The sequence below is a fragment of the Peromyscus eremicus genome, chromosome 2 (genome assembly GCF_949786415.1).
Source record: "Peromyscus eremicus chromosome 2, PerEre_H2_v1, whole genome shotgun sequence".
In the NCBI taxonomy this organism is placed as follows: Eukaryota; Metazoa; Chordata; class Mammalia; order Rodentia; family Cricetidae; genus Peromyscus; species Peromyscus eremicus.
The window spans coordinates 117,797,310-117,814,101 of NC_081417.1; the positions used below are offsets into that span (position 1 = coordinate 117,797,310).

The 16,792-nt window shown below is 46.5% G+C and overlaps 1 pseudogene; it reads right to left on the minus strand.

The window, feature by feature from the left end:
* LOC131904839 (eukaryotic initiation factor 4A-I-like) overlaps positions 1–12,986 on the minus strand; it is a 47,074-nt pseudogene extending 34,088 nt beyond the window's left edge.
* Between the last annotated feature and the right edge of the window lie 3,806 nt (positions 12,987–16,792).

The window sequence follows — 16,792 nt, forward strand, 5'->3', positions numbered from 1 at the left end:
CATTCATGAAAGTTCTGTTGAAAGGCCACTTGGTACGGGCTGGCAGCCTTGGATACAGTTTGATTGATGCCTGTCTGAAACTTACAGAATAGTGAACAGGCTCTGCCTGGAATTTTGCAGCTCCAAAAAGCTGGCTCTGTCAGGTGAGTGGCGATGAGTCTCATTACCTGCGGGGACTTCAGGGGCTTCATTTGGAATGGAAGAATATTGATATTCATTCTGTCCAATTCTTGAGCTCTGATAATATTGATAATATTGTCTAGATTTTAGTGTGCACTTATAATAATGTGTATTTAAGCTTCACAATAGGGTAGATTATTATCTTCCATGTTACAAAGGTAAGAAACAGGGCTAAGAGGCTTGTCAGGGTAGGGTGAACCACTCTTCTGGTTTGTCAGAACTGAACACCCCACATCCTGGCTATATGCTGAGGTGCTTGGTTAAGCTAGAACCTGACACAATTAAGTGGTGGAGCTAGGACATATTAAGGTAGATTATTTGTTAATAAAAACACAACCAACAACAATGAATATTGTGGTATGTGTATTATTGTGACTGTGACAGCTTTAGTCATTAAATTGACACATCTGGGAAGGAGGAATCTCAATCGAGGAATTGTCTTCATCAGATTGGCCTGTGGAGCACTTTCGTAACTGTTAATTGATGAGGACACAGCCCACCCTGGGCAGGTGTTCCTGGGTTGTAAAAGAAAGGTCATGGAGCAAGCCATGGAAAGCAAGCCAATAACCTGTGTTCTTCTATGGCTTCTGCTTCAGTTCCTGCCTCCAGGTTCCTGTCTGGTCTTCCCTTGATGAAGGACTGTACCCTGTGAGCCAGATAGACCCTTTTCCTTCCTTAGTTTTGGTCGGTGTGTTATCACAGCAACAGAAAGCAGACTAGAGCAGTTACATCATATGCCCACATCATATACATGTCATGTCATGTTTTGTGTCTAAAGCAACCAAACTCAGGTCAATCTCCATTTCAGCATAAACAAAGCACTTCTGACCATCTAAGAAAAACTCTTTGTGCTTACGATGCTCCCTTGCTGTTCTTACTGCTCACAGGTGTTTGTAGTTTTCTGCACCCTACGTGCAGAACCTTTGGTGCCACATCTTTCCTTCATGGGAGCAGGCGACTTGTTCTGAGCAATGAAGTGTGAGTAGAAGAGAGACAGATCTATGTTTAGCTTTCATGTCAAGGCCTGTGTGCTCTTGTTTGAGGGGCTTAACTTCTCTAAATGGGAGAATTCTTGCCTCACACTGTGTGTGACTTGTACGTGGAGGCCCTTGGCCAATAAATAAATAAATGAGATCAGATATTTAAGATGGACAACTATTTAGCATCAGAATGGTAACCATGGCTACTACATGTAAGCAACAATAAGGCTAGTTGTTTCTCTTTAGAAGCATAAACATAATTATTTGTTTATTCACTGAAGTGTTACATATAACACATGCTGCTTTATATGTTGTTTTATTTTTGAATGAAATGAAGTTTTGTTTTACAGTGTCTAGACTTACAGACAGATCACAGAGATGGTGCAGGGAGTTCCCATAGTCTTGCTGTCCCTTACCTTGTCAAAACTGAGAGATGAATATTGTATACCTGTCTAACTCCACTTCTCACCAGCTGCCTCATAATGCCCTTTTCTACCCTAGGATCCAATTGAATATGGCTGAATTTGAAGTGAAATGAAGTGTTGGAGCTGCCGAGGAAGCATGCATGCTAATGTAAGGATTTGGGAGGGCTTAAATATAGGTGGCATTTTCATATGTTCAGAATTCTAACCCTCTTGCTTCACTGACTGGGAAATCATCTGACCCAAACTAGGCTTAGGTCACTTTCTACAAGCACCCACTTTGGGTGTTGAGGGGGAGGCCAAGGAGAAGCAGAGTCACCACCATCACAGTGGAGGGGGACTGGGTACAGATAGAGGCTGGATGCATTTAAATAGCACCTTGTGAGTCCAAATCCAGTGGATTTTCTATCCCGAAGAGTCTTTAAATCATTTTTTCCCCCAAATGTGAGCCTTTGTGACAGATGTTAAGGAAACGTGCAGGATTTGAGGCTCTCTATTGCTTGTCTTACTGTGTTAGAGTTTGTGATGCTTAAAATAAGAGTCCCATGGTAAAGATCTCTGTTCACATTTTAATGCTCAAAAGAGAGATCAGGAAGCTAGGCGATTTGCTCAGCTTGTCAGTGCAGCACAGGGTTAAAATCCAAGTTTCCCTGACTTGTTTTTTGTATCCTAAATTACATCCCTTCAACAACAACAACAGCAACAACACCTCTTTGGACTTTGGCTCCAAAGGGAGTTAATAGCAGCCTGCTTAGCATTTGACGGAGGGGCCTAAAGGGACACCTTGGGAAGGGACAGGAAGGTTTGGGAAGCCGTGGGATTTTGTGTGTATGCTGACAACATGATTGTTGAGAGTCCGTGGTGGCTGAGTCTGAAGCAAAGGTTTCAGCCTCTTTGCTCTCTCCTCTACAGAGCATCAATAAGGGGCCTGTGTGGGTCCTTGGAAGGGGGCCAGCATTCGCATGGATGGGCTGGCTCCATCAGCCTCCAGACCTGTCCAGGGGTCCCTAGAAATTGGCCAAGTTTAGTTTCCTAGGCCAGATACTTGGGTAATCTCCAAGCTGGTGTTGGAGGGTACTCATACCCACCAAAACAAAGTACAGGAAGTGAGATACAAAGACGGGAGGCACCCCAGCGTGCCCTATTTACAAACTGCCGCAGTTCCTTCTGGGTGTTATTTGATTTTCTACTTCACTGAGAAATGGGGAGACATCAGAGTGACTTACATGCCAAAGAGAGGACTCCAGGCCATCCTTCAGCCCCCCTAGCCCCTGAGTCCCCTTCATGTGACAGGATGCCCTCAATTACTCTCTCCAGGGGGGTCCCAGTCTGAAAGAAGATGGAGCCAACCATCTGTTACCGACTCCTGCGAGCAATTTAATCTCTTGTTCCCAAAGAGGAGGATTTTGTGAGAACATAAATTCCCATCAGTCCTGGTTAATCAGGAGCCTGTTCTCTGAGGGGGTGGAGACCCTGACAGGAGAGACGGCCCACTGTCTGGGCCACCAAGAGGGCATCACATATGCTGAGAGACACAAAGGTCACCAAGAAGCTTCCTGAGCAATCACCTGATCCAATTATCCATTTCAAAATAAGGATCTTGTTGCCATGGGAAGGGAGTGGGAAGGTGGAACGGGGGCGGGCATGATCTGCATGGTGCCCCGGGGCAGCAGGATTGAACAAAGGAGCCCCAATTCCCATCTGCCTCTTTCCAACAAATATGGGTACAATAACCACTTGGGGTTCAGTCTCTAGAGGGGCAAACACGGCAGGAACTATGTTTGATAGGATAGCCCTGTGGTGGAGTGTAGAGAAGGCTCTGGAGTCATGCTGCCAGTGTTCAAATCCGGGCTGCTCTGCTTCATGACTGTGGGATCTTGAGCAAGTTTTCTGACCTTTGGAGTCTATAGGAGACACTTGGACTTTGAGACCTACCTTTGTAGGCTCTTACGGTTTGCATCTTGTCCTGATCACCTTTCTATGGCCAGCTTCATCTTTAGCGGGGCTGCCTTTGGGTCTCCAGAACCTCCTTTATCAGTGTGCATTGTAGGCCTGGAGTTTCCTGGGGGCAGTTGTTAGCTAAGATCGACACAAAGGGCTGTCAGTGCCCCAGCTCCCTTATTAGCCCGAGGCTGAGATAATTCCAAGTGGTGTGTATGGTGCCTTTTCAGAGGTCTACAAACTCAGGCACAGTCACCCACAGTGGTAGCTAGCTTCATAATGTGATGCTTGACTGCCTTCCTTCCCCACAAGTGTCTCCTGTGCTTTTTGCCTCTCTCGGTACCCTATTTGCACCTGAGTCCCTGCTTTGAGATCTGCCTTGGCTCACTCCTTCCACACCAAGACAGTGTCTCAGGTGTTCTACTTAATGGTGAGGATTATTAGGATACCAGTGCAAAGAATACCCGATGAAAGGCTGGGACAATGCTGCGTTGGTGAATTGCCTGTTGGGCAAACATGAAAACCTGAGTCCTGGCCTCAGTACTCCCATAAAACCGGACACGGTGGCACATGCTCGTAGTCTCAGCACCGGGGAAGCAGTGATAGGTGGGTCCATAAAGCTTGCTGGTCAGCTCGCCTAGCAGACTTGGCAAGATCCAGCTTCAGTGGGAGATAGTGTCTCAAAAAGTTAGATGAGAGAGTGCCCTACTTTCATTTCTGTTCCTGTGATAAAATACCCTGACAGGAAGAAAACTTGAGGGAGAGAGGGGTTGATTTTAGCTACAGTTCCAGGCTACACACTGTCAGTGTGAGCAAGTGAAGGCAGGAACTGCACATAAATAAAAGTCTAGTCCCAGAACTTCCACAGTCAAGGGCAGAGAGAAATGAATTCATCTATGCTTGCTTGCTCGTATTCAGCTAGATTTATCCACGCTCACACAGGTCAAGATCCCCTGCCTAGAGAATGGTGCCATCCACAGTGGGCTGGGCTTTCATACACCAATGAACTTAATTAAGACAGGCCCCTGCAGATATACCCACTGGTCAACTCCATGTAGACAGTCCCTCAGTGAGACCCTGCAGTGATTCTAGGTTGTGACATGCTGACAGAGCCAACCTCACAGAGAATCATTGAAGAAGGCACCTGATGTACTAGTTTCTTTTCTACTTCCTTGATAAAATACCCTGACAAGAGCAACTTACGGGGGAAGGATTTATTTGACTTATTATTCCCGAGAGGAAATGGTCCATCATGGTGTGATAGGCATCCTGACATGCACATGAGGCCAGTTTGTCACAGTGTACTTCAGAAACAGAGAGAACTGGCGGTGGGGCCAGGCCATGAAACCTCAGAGACCACCCTGAGTGACATACTTCTTTCAGCAAGGCTCCGTCCTACAGGGTCCATAACTTCCAAAAGACCTTCACCAGCTGGGGACCAGGTGTTCAAACACATGCACCTGTGGGGGATGTTTCCCATTCAAACCACAGCAATCCATGTTGACCTCTTGCCTTCACATGCACACACACACACACACACACACACACACACACAAAACCTCAACTTGGTGAGAATTCAGCAAATGTTCACTATGTGTCTCATAAGCATTTATCTCATTAAGCTCATTCTGTATGCACTATTACTCTCGTATAAATATCATAATACAAGCTCTGAGAAGTTAATTTCCTCAAAGTTATGTGGCTTAATAAAGATGGAAATGCAACTCCATCTTTGATTTTTTTTTTCCTGTTTTGCTCCCCTCAGAAAGTTTTCTTCACACTTCCAATGTGGATGCAGGGCTTCTCCGTTTGTCCGGCCACAACTGTCATCACAGATCCGGCCCAGTATTGAAATTGCCTTATTTCTTGTACTTTTCCCTGAGGCCATCCACTCTCTGAAACCTGTGGTTTTGCCTTGAGCATCATTGTTCAATCAGCCTGTAGCTTGATGCCCAGCACACAGTAGGCCTCTGATGAGTAACAAACACCGTAGTCTCCCTTTTTTCCCAACACCACTTTCTTCATTTTTAGTTATCAGAGGTCAACAGATACCCCCAAATATTCAGTTGAAATTCTAGAAATAAACAGATTATAGGTTTACAGGGCACATTAATCCTAGCTGCATGATGGAGCCTCTTGCCATCCCTCTCCTTCCCACTTGGAATGTGACTTGCCTGTCCATCCAGTGAATGTGGTACCTGCCCATTAGTTACCTAGTAATTGTCTTGCTTATGAAGTAAACTGTGTGTTACAATGCTTCGTGCAAGAGACCAGCTCCTCAGTGCAAGGATAGAGATGCTAAGGGGGCAAAAGGGCATACACTACAGAAGGACAAGTTAACTCTGTCACTGTGGACATTGCAGGGCACATAGGAAAAGTCCTAGTGCATGTTATATAGGCTTGCCTATTACCTTATGTTCCCGGCATCCACTGGGGATCTGGGAACATAGCCCATAGATAAATGAGAACACAAACTCAGGCAGCAGGGAGCACCTTGGAATCCTCCCCAGGAAATACTCCTCTCTTTGCATCCTGCTGCCAAGAAGATTCATAAATGTAGCTAATCTGCCTCTCAGGGGTTTGAAGATTTATCCTCCCCAAAGTCTTATCAGAGAGATGAGATCTGGGGAGCCAAAGGGATAGCTCAGGGGAAAAAGCACTTGCTATTCTTCCAGAAGATTCTAGTCTACTTCCAAGCACCCATGTTGGGCAGCTCATCACCGCCTGTAACTCCACCTCCGGGAGACATGATGCCCTCTACTGTCCTTGACAGGTGTGTATGCATGTAACATATATTCACACAGACATGTATGTATTTTTGTAAATAAAAACATATCTTAAAAAGAGAAAGACAAAGATCTCCCAGGTTACTACACAGGTAGAGGAATTGCCGCTGCTGCTTTGTTGTAAGGTCATGCATGTTGTGGTGACGGAGGGAGTTCTCCCAGACTGACAGAGGATGAGAAAAATGGTGGAAGACAGCAAGAAGGCTGCAAGGCTAGAGATGCAGCTCTCAAGAGAGTGGCCATTGCATTTGGAGTGCCTAGTTTTATGTTAACTTGACACAAGCTAGAGTCATTTGAGAGATGGGAACTTCAGTTGAGAAAATGCCTCCTAAGACTGGGCTGTAGGCAAGCCTGTAATTAGTGATTGATGAGGGAGAGTCCAGCCCATGGTGGGTGTTTCCATCCCTGGGCTGGTGGTCCTGGGTTCTATGAGAAAGCAGGCTGAACAGCCATGATGAGCAAGCCAGTGAGCAGCACCCTCTATGACCTCTCCATGAGCTCCTGCCTCCAGGTTCCTGCTCTGTTTGAGTTCCTACCCTGACTCTTCAATGGAAGTATCAGTTAAGTAAATCCTTTTATCCCCAACTTGCTTTTGGTCATGGTGTTTCATCATAGCAATAGTAATCCTGACTAGGACAGTATGCACCCACATCTTTTGACCACCTACACTACAGGCTGGTTGCAGAATGCTTTTTAAGGTTCTAGATTCTGCAATGAAGAAATAAAAGACATTCTAATAAAAATAATAGATTCTGAATCAGCAATGCCTAGTATTGCCCAGTGGTAGTTGTTATTGTCCATCCCTTTTCTCCTTCCCTCCCCCCTCCTTCCCTTCCCTTTCTCCTCTTTCCCCCTTCCTTCTGCTCTGCCTCATCCCTGTCTTCCCTTCCTCCCCCCCTGAGTGTTCTCCTTCTCTCCTTACCACCCCCTCCTCTTCTTTTCCCTTCCCCCACTCCCCCCTCCTCTTTCTCTTTCCCCTCCTTCTTTTCTTTCCCCTCCTCCTGTTCTTCCTTTCCTTCTTCCCATTGTTTCTCCTTCCTCTTCCCAGAGCTCGGAATCTTGAGCAAGGTTCTGAGGCTAGTGGGTAGTGTGACTACTCAAGAGAGCTGGTGAGACAATGGGTTATCCCCCTCACCAGCTCTCTGTATTCCTAGTCTCACCAGCTTCCTTCTTTTCCTATACTTTAAAATTAGAATTTATCCTATTTATCTCTTCCCAGGATTATAAAAAGTATTCATGTTAGTGCTCAGGCCAGCGGTCCACCACGTAGCAACCTGGGCAATTGCTAGGTACTGAGTAACAGTGAAAGGAATACAGTGGGCAGAGAGAGGTTTTGCTCTTAAGACACCCAGCATCTGTGACTGGAGTCACTGAACTCTTTTGGTTGCTTGCTTCATCTATCATAAAAAGTTTTAGCACTTTCTGTCAGTACATGTTGGTTTTCTGAAGGGAGACAGAGAACAAAAGCAGCAGTGTCTACCCAGCCCTGGCATGCTGGTATCAAGTGAAGGTCTGGAGAGGTGTCCCAGAGGAGGCGGCGCTGATGTGAATCTCATGGGAGGCGTCCAAGGTAACTGACTAGAGAATGTAGGAGAGGGCTTTCCTGGCCAAGGGACACCTGGAGGACTTTGAGGAGATCCGAAAAATACAGTGGCGTTATGGCATTGAGCTGGTGGGTGGGTAACGTGGGCTCTGGTGCTTAAAGCCCCACAGTGATTTCCCCACTGCCCTCAAGCCAGAGGATAATCCTGTACACAGCCCATTGCACCCCGTGCCCTGGCCCCCACCTTCTCCTTTCTCCTTCTGCAAGCCATGCCAGCCCACTTTGCTCTGGCCACAGTGACCATCTCAGGTGGGATTCTCCCAGTCCAGACACCAGGTGGAGCTGGCTTCTTCTCAGCTGACCTTTGGAGAAGGCAGACTCAAGGGAGAGGGGACGGGAGGGGGCGTGTCAAGTGATCAAGGCTTGATGTTTGTCCTTTATTATTCTACACGTGTCAGTTACAGGTCCTGAACACCTGAAGAAGATTACCACCCCCCCACCCCGCCCGGGCTCCCCAAGGTGCTGCAGCTGTCTCTGCAGGTGAGGGGTTTCCTAGTCTCAGGGCAAGCCACTGGGGCCACAGGTATAAGACAACAGTGACTGACATGGGGTGGGGGGCAGTGTGTGCATGTGTGCGCGCGTGCGTGCGTGTGCGTATGTGTGTGTGTGTGTGTGTGTGTGTGTGTGTGTGTGTGTGTATGTTAATGTCCTATAGTAGTTTGCTTAGATCACTCTGTCTCTACCTGAGAGCCTTCATGCCCACTAATGCACTCCTATTACCTTGTTTCCTTCTTCATATGACAAACTCTCCTCATCGCATAGATCACCACCCCATGCCACTTCCTCAGAGAAGCAGCCTGGTCCTCAAGCCTGGCCCAGGCCTGCCTACTGTGTCCTCAGTGCATCCCTTGACATGTCCGTGCCTGGCACTAATACTTGTAGATAATGTCCCATCGGTCTAGGTAACGACAAATGCCATGGGAACACAGTTTGGTCTTTGCTTAGTTGGGAGCTCTGCTGTAATGTGGGAAGATGAAGCAAGCCAATTGTATTGGGGTGATGTGTGCTCTGGAGAAAAACCAAGCAGGACACAGCACATAGGGAACGCAGGGGCCACTATTGTAAAGGGTGAGGGTCAGCATTTTGTGGGGTAGTGAGTCGGGTGTCAAGAGGTGAGGGATCTCATGTCACTCTGAGGAACCTTAACTCCTCCTTCCCTCCCTCCTTACTTCATGGTTGAGTATAAGCTTCAGGCTGTATGAGAATGCCTAGTGTGGGCCCACTGGTATTTGTTAAAAATGCAGGCACCTAGACCTCTTGCAAGTCTCACAGAGTCAGCTTATAGGCTAAGAGGAAAGCAGATGAGGAGGGGACTAGGCAGGAGGGAGTCACCTCCTGTGTCTCTGTCAATACCTCATCCAGGGCCTGGGGAAGTCCTGCTGGCCCCACCCTCCTCTCCAATGCTTCTGCTTCTTACCCTGACAGTTTCTGTCACCCCCAAGGGCAACATCATCCTTTCTCTGGGGCATCCAGCAACCTGATTCCTGCTTTTCCTCATCTGTCCTCATGTTTTATTCTCAAAACAGCAAGAACACACACCTTCAGAGACTTAAGTCAGAAATTCGAATTATGTCACTTCTGGGCTCCACACCCCCTGCTCATTTCACTAAGTCACAGCCAGGGTCCTTGGTGCCTATGTGACCTGTGCTCACCTTCTCCTCGCTGATGTCACGGACTGTTACCACTGCTCGGCTCCACTTGACTTTACTGGCCCGCTCCCTGATATGAAAACACTAACATCTCCATCTGGCACTCCTACATCTACTTTCCCTTCCTCCTGGGATGTTCTCCCAGCAGGTACTGAAGCTCCTGGAATCTTTCCAGTGTCACTTCTTAGCCAAGGTTGCCCTGACCGCCCTAGTTAGAATTATACCTGCATTTTCTAGTCTGCACACTTCTGACTTACCCACATCCCACTCCTCTTTGCCCTCAGGCCATGAGACTACCTGTATGTGCAGTGCCTATCAAATTCACAATCCTGTGTTGTGGGATGTGTGTACACCGTATGAAGATTAGTTTGCTGTGATTGGGGCAATAAAAAGCTGAGGTACCAATAGGTAGGCAGGAGGTATAGGTGGGATTTCTAGAGAAAGAAAGGAAGAGGAGGAGAGTTTAGGCATGCAGGAGATGTCAGGAGACATGCAGAGGAAACAGGAGGTGCAAGATGGAAGAGAGGTAATGCCATGTCATAGAACGTAGATTAATATAATAGGCTAATTTAAGTTATAAGAGCTAGTTAGGAACAAGCCGAAGCTATAGGCCAAACTTTCATAATTAATAGGAAATCTCTGTGTCATTATTTGGGAGCTGGCTGGCAGGACAGAGAAAGACTCATTACAGTCTTTCTGCCTTCCAGAGAATGGCCCCAGGTCTGCCTGGTGTGTGGATTATGAGGGGCCCATGGGACAGGTATGTCCAGACTCTGCTGTTCGCACAGCCTGCCACTTCATTCCCCACACAGAAGCACAGGCTAGCCCTTCACCTTGGGCTAGTCAGCTTGTGAAAAAGAGCCCTGAAAGGCAGACAGGATTATACTTTGTCTCCTGTATGCTACTAACAGGACTGAGCTATGAAAGGGGCCCCCAGGGAAGTCCTGCTCACCCAGGCTCTCTTGCTGTTGGGAAGGACAGAAATGCCCAGTCTGCTCCTCCCCTAACAGAGCACTCCTGATCTTGGGGTCAAGTATCCATTCAACAAATGACCCCGGGGGTTGTGATGGACTGAGGTTATCCCAACCTCCTCAAAGTGCTTAGTTGGGGAGTATAAGGGGTCTTTCTTTGGACTGCCAGCTCCCAAATAATCACATGGAGACTTCTTACTAATTATGAAAGATTGGCCTTAGCTTAGAATTGTTCCCAACTAGCTCTTAAAACGTAAATTAACCTGTTTATTCTATATTCTGCCACATGGCTCGTTACTGCTCCTCAGTACAGTACATATGACTTCCTCTGCATCTGGTTGGCAAATCCCCACCTCCTAGATTATTCTCTCATGTCCTCTCTCTCCCCAGAAGTCCTGCCTATCCTCTCCTGTCCAGCTATTGGCCAGTTAGCTCTTTATTTAACCAATCAGAAGGTGCCTTAGGCAGGTGAGGAAGGACAGAGACATCTTCACAGTGTGATCAAATATCCCACACAGGGGAGGGAGAGGAGTGAGGGTGGGTAAGTAAAGGGTTTCCATAGCATTCTATCAAGAGCTGTGAGCAGGTGTGCAGGGACCCTATGGAAACAGCAAGGCATGCTCCAGCCTGGCTTGGAGGGAAGACAAAGTGGGAAGAACTTAGCACATGCCTGCCCTTTCCTTCTTGTGTCCATGCTTTCATTCATTCAGTGGATATTTATGGAAGACCAGGCATGAGCAGGGAGGGTCTAGGAGGGGAAAAAAAAACCATGTTTTCTTTGATTTGAAAGAACTTAGAATCTAGAAGTCAAGAGAGTTATAACAAGGAAACAAGAACAAACAAGCAAATGTAAAACTAATTAATTTGTGTTATTGTTTGAGGCTATGAAGAAAAACAGCAGGATCTTTAGTTGGATGTTTGGGGGAGGCTTACTTGAGTCCCCAAGGGAAGGAGCAGCAGGAAGCAAGAGTGATGGGTGGCAGTGAAGCAGGCATGTGTCCTGGGCAGAGACCCTGAGGTCAGGGGACGGTGGGGAGGGCCGCTGAGGCTGCTTGGTACAATGTGGCCCAGGGGCTTTCATGGGCTCTTCACCCTGCAGCCAGTCTGAGAAACCTGGACAGGAGTCCTGCTCGAGCCACACCTCTCCTCAGGCCCTTGGCTGATGGTTCTGCTTGTTAAACCCTACTTCCTGAAGATGTCCTCCTCAATAAGCCTTGTCTCAGCACCTGTCCCTCAGTGAACCTTTCCCAAACATCATCCCCTCATGGGCCTTCCCTAAGGTTGTAAAACTGGCAGCTACACTCTCCTCTGAGTTCCCTGCCTGGATTGTCACTTGGCCAGGCTGTTGAGGTCTTTATGTCGATAGAGCTGTGCTTTCAACTGTGCAGGTACATCGTGAATGTGTCCAAAGGAGGGAGGAAGGAAGAAGGAGGGGAATGAGAAAGGGAGTCATTAATTTCTTAAGAAACAGAGTATCTAACACTAGATTTAGCACTATAAATTATGTATTCAGAACCCTTAAAGACCCAGGTCCTTGTAAGCTTGTGTCTCTGTAGAATCTGTAATTTTTGTCATAGAAATTTTCTCTTTTTTTCCTTCTTTCCTTCCTCCTTCCCTCCCTCCCTCCCTCCCTCCCTTCTTTCTCTCCTTCCTTCTTGCCTTCATTTTTCTTTCCTCCTTTCCTTCCTTCCTCCCTTCCTCTCTTTCTTCCTTCCTTCCTTCCTCCCTCCCTTCCTTCCTTCCTCCCTTCCTTCCGTCCTCCCTTCCTTCCATCCTCCCTTCCTCCCTTCCTCCCTTCCTCCCTCCCTCCCTTCCTCCCTCCCTCCCTTCCTCCCTTCCTTCCTTCCTTCCTTCCTTCCTTCCTTCCTTCCTTCCTCCCTTTGTTGTGTCAGGGTGATTGATACAAATATGGAGGTCAGAGGACACCTTCTGGGAGTCAGTTCTCTCCTACCATATTTGTTCTGGGGTTTGAACTCAGGTCATCAGACTTGGCAGCATGCACCCTCACTTGCTGGGCCATCTTGCCAACCTGTCATAGAACTTTTCTCAAATCATTGCCTCCTGGTCTCTGTCCCCCCTTCCTCCACGTGGTCACCGGCATCAGTTCTTGTCTTCCTTTGTTCACAGAGAGCCCATTTTTGGTGTATTTCCCATCATCACTTTTTGAGAGTTACCTTGTAAACGTCAAAGGCCACGCTGAGAAGTGAATGCTGGAGTTCTCAAATATGCTCACCAGCAAAGCAAATGGCTCTTCAAAACCAAATTAATGATGCTGCAAAATGACAAATTACTATGTGTCACAGACCTCAGGGGTCCCTGGGGATTCCTGTGAATGCAGAGTGGTGCAGCAAGGAATGCTAATGGCGCCTACCCTCACCTGTGAGGTGTGCGGACCTCTGGGAAGGACTTGGCGATGAGATTCTCGTCCTCATTCCAGATGCCACTCAGTCTCATTCACACTGGGCCACAGGTTTAGCTAAGTACTCCGTTTCTAAGGAAACCCAAGTTGTCAGTCCTGAGCCATATGGGAATAATGGTGATTTATTTAGGAAAAGCAAGGTCTGTCACTTTAAGCTTACTGCTACAAAATTGCTTTTTGATTACCTCCCGCCTTATTGCATTGTCTTGTCACAATAAACTACAGAAACAAGTGGCAAGGTTAATAATTATGGGCTCCATTCTTGTCACTCTCAGGGCCCAGCAAGGTCACAGTTGCAGCCCCAGTGTCATAAGGCAGGCTCCTCCAAGCTCCTGCCCTGCAGAAAAGAGCTTCCTGGAAAGCATAAGTGACTGACTCTCCTTAGGTGGCTCTGGACTCCGGACTGCCTCTGGGCTCTTCTGGGGCCAGAGTTCCTGCAAACCAGCCTTCCTACTCTCCATTACTGACTTTACCCCGAGATGCTCTCCTGCCTTTAAAACCCTCCCTTTAGGCTTCCCAGGTCAGAACGCAGCACATCTGAAGCCCACCACCCATCTCTCTCTTCTCTTGAGAGCATCCACTCCTTCCTCTCTTGTCTTTCAAGTTCATGGTTCGATGCCCACACCATACCTCCAGGCAAGATAGCTATGAGCCACTCTTAGGTGCCACAGACTTCATTAGACTGTTGATGTGAGTCACCTAAGTTTTATCTCATAATCACAAGGTGGTCTGAAGATGAGTGCTCACCAGCTTTGTGTCTTCTGTGCGCCAGAGTCCCATGTTGAATTCTAACCTTGAGGTAGGGAGTGGGACCTTTGGAGTTGATTAAGGCATGAGGACAGAGCCCCTAGGAATGGGATTAGTGCCCTCATAAGAGGTCACCAAAGGACCCTCACTCCTCTGCCCTGTAAAGCAATACTGAAAAGACCTAGGCATCCTTTATGGTATCTATTAATGGAAAACTGGTCCTTAGTAGATACCAGCCTGATGGAACATTCACCTCAGACTTCCAAGCCTCTGTACTATATGGAATGAATTTCCATGCATTACAAACTGTTTAGCTTATGTAATTATAGTGACCCAAGCAAACTGTCTTAGGTTTCCATTGCTGTGATAAAACACAACGACCAAAAGGAACTTGGGAAGGAAAGGGTTTATTTCAGCTTATAGCTTTCAGCTCACACTCCTTCATTGAGGGAAGTCAGGGCAGAAACTCAGGGCAGGAACTGAAATAGAGACCATGGAGGAACACTGCTTATTGGCTTGATCCTCTTGATTTGTTCAGTGTGTTTTCTTACACAACTCAGGACTACCTGGCAAGGAGTGCACCACCCACAGTGACCTGGGCCCTCCCACATCAATCATTAACCAAGGAAATGCCACACAGGCTTGCCCACAGGCCTGCCCACAGGCCAATCTGGTAGGAGCACTTTCTCAAGTGAGATTCTTTCTTCCCAAATGACTCTAGCTTGTGTCAAGTTGACAAAAACTAACCAAGACACAAAGACAAAAGTTTCTATGATATATACTTTACAACAAGGAACCAATGCTTAAGAAGTAGGGTCATTTGGTTGGAAGTTTTCCTGTGTCCTGCCCAGTCCCACAGCTGCTCAGACCCAAATAAACACATAGAGGCTTATATTAATTACGAACTGTTTGGCCATGGCCTATGGCTCAAGCTTCTTGCTAGCTAGCTCTTATAACTAAACTCAGCCCATTTCTGTTACTCTATATGTCACCACATGTTTCGTGGCTTTACCTGTGTGCCATTACATGCTGCTCCCTGGATGGTGGGGATGGCATCTCCCCTGCTTCTCCTTTCTGTCTGTCTCTTCAATTTTCCACCTAGCTATAACCTGACTTGCCATAGGCCAAACTGCTTTATTTATCAACCCATCAGAGCAACACATATTCACAGCATACAGAAAGACAGTCCACAGCACTTTCTGTACACTGTGAATATGTATTTCTCTGATGGGTTGATAAATGAAGCTGTATGGCCTATGGCAAGGCAGCTTAGAGGCAGGCAGGAAGTTCAAGCAAAGAGATATGAAGAAGGAGAGGGAGAGAAGAGACACCAGCCGCAGCCAGGAGAAGCAAGATATGAAAGTACTAGTAGGTCATGGCCATGTGGCAACTTATAGATTAATAGAAATGGGTTAAGTTATAGGAGCTAGCTAGCAAGATGCCTGAGCCATTAGGCCATACAGTTTGTAAGTAATATAAGCCTCTGTGTGTTTATTTGTCCGAGCAGCTGTGGGATGGGTGGGACACAGGAAAACTTCTGACTACAGGGTCACTTGCCACTGGACACAGGTTTGCAAGTGAGAGGTCCAGATTGAAGCATGCAACACAGCCAGGGCCTGTCTGCTCTTCTCCGTGCTCTTAGCATCCTTGAATAGTGTCCACACCAAGCCCTTTCTATGGCTATCTCCTTCTCTGGGCCAGGGGCTCTGCAAGGGGTATGCCCAAAGTCATGGCCTCTGATGCAGGGGGAGCATCAATTCAGTGGGCTTCTTCTCTGCTTACCTTCTCTCCCCACTTGCTGCTTTCTATCATCTTTGCTTGCTTCTTTGCATCTTCTGTGCTCCTTGAGGTTAAAGGACACCACAACACAGCCCCTGTTCCTCTTTCTGGTCCCCACTTGCTCTTTGGCCATCTCATTTTCACACATGTGAAGGACATTTATATGACAGAATCTCTCCCACTCCCTTTTTTAAAAAAATGAGGCATACTTTTTATATACAGTAGAATGTGTCAATCATGTAGCTTTATAACTGTTTAGATGATTACAAATGTGTGTGGAAGTATCAGATTGAGATTCAGAAGGCTCCTATCGCTCCAGAACATTCCCCTGTGCCTCTTCGTTGTCAACAGCACCTCTCCTCAGGGAGTCCCTTTCAGCAGATTTTGCTAGTCTTTGAATTTCTTACACGTACTCTTTTGGGTCTGGTTTATCATATGACTTTCCAAGAATATCATTTATTATGCTGATAACTGTTTTATTAAAACTTTAGAAAAATTTAAATTTCCAACTGATGCACAAGCATTAAGAAAAGTACAATCAGTAGTCATGTTCCATCATTCAATCCCACCTGCAAAGCGAATCTCAGAAATAACACTGTTTGAAATGTAAATATTTTGACATATATTTGTAAAGATTAAGTTCTTTTTTCTCTAATGTGATTATAACACAGAATTATTACACCTAAAATATGGCAATAGCTCGTAAATATTCTAAAATACTCCATTGTTCATTTGGCTCTGGCTGTAAGCCGTCTTCAGATGGAACACTAGGTTGGCAGACAGTTCTTTGGTCTCTTAGTTTATGAGTATTTCTATCTTCTTTCTGTCTCTCTGTCAGTGTTGAAGAAACTGGTTGTTTTTTTTTCTACGAAGTTTTCACATTCTTGACTAATCAAATCCATCTTGTATCTTTGAACATGTCCTCCTGTTCCTGGCATGTCCTGGAAAGTGGTAAGTAGATGCAGAGGCTCAATCACAATCATGCCTAGTCTCTTCCTGTCATTTTTGGACAACGATGCTTCATAGATGCTGTCAGGAGTCACATCATGCCCACACTGGCTTTGTGATGCTGCTGACGGTCACCCTTTGGGACCAATGGCTTTTTGGATATGATTGTGCATTACTATTAAGCCTTCACAACTTCTCAGAGTGCTTCTATAAGAGAGACTTTCTGTAATCAACCATTGATTACCTAGAAGTGTAATTCATAAGGGAAAAGTAATTTAAATGCTTAATGATTTTTCTTTTATTTACCAGTGTTTTTTTTTAATTTGCTAGTTTTGAATAATGAATTTGTTCTTTAGTGCCCTCAAAG